The following is a 486-nucleotide window of genomic DNA, read 5'->3' on the forward strand; positions in this document are numbered from 1 at the left end:
ATTTGGACACTATTTTTTATTGTCAAAAATTATTGAAATAAATCAATTATTTTTTACATTCTCATCAGAGAAGGTATTAGATTTGTGTAAAATTTAACCCCTCCCCCCTCCCAGTTTTTGTCGAATGTCCACGTTTTGAGACCCCCTCAATCCGAAAAACAGGTTTTTACTAATGAGCCTGTCTGTATGTATGTCTGTATATCTGTATGTATGTATATCTGTGAACACGAAAACTTTTTAAAAAATTAATCTATCACATTGCCCTTTGGTATACTCTTTTAGTGTCCTAAACTAAAGGTCAAGTTCGTTATCCAGCCATTTTGGATAAAAATTCAAAAAGTGGGCACATTTTGAATATTTTTAGGACCACTTTTTTCATAATTCAAAAATTCTCTGTACGATTATTCATCGTACTCAACAAATTGAACAATTTATTTTCATGACTTTTTTCAAAAAATTATAAATCACCAGAGTTATAGCATTTAT

Source organism: Belonocnema kinseyi, chromosome 5 (assembly GCF_010883055.1).
Source record: "Belonocnema kinseyi isolate 2016_QV_RU_SX_M_011 chromosome 5, B_treatae_v1, whole genome shotgun sequence".
Classification (NCBI taxonomy): Eukaryota; Metazoa; Arthropoda; class Insecta; order Hymenoptera; family Cynipidae; genus Belonocnema; species Belonocnema kinseyi.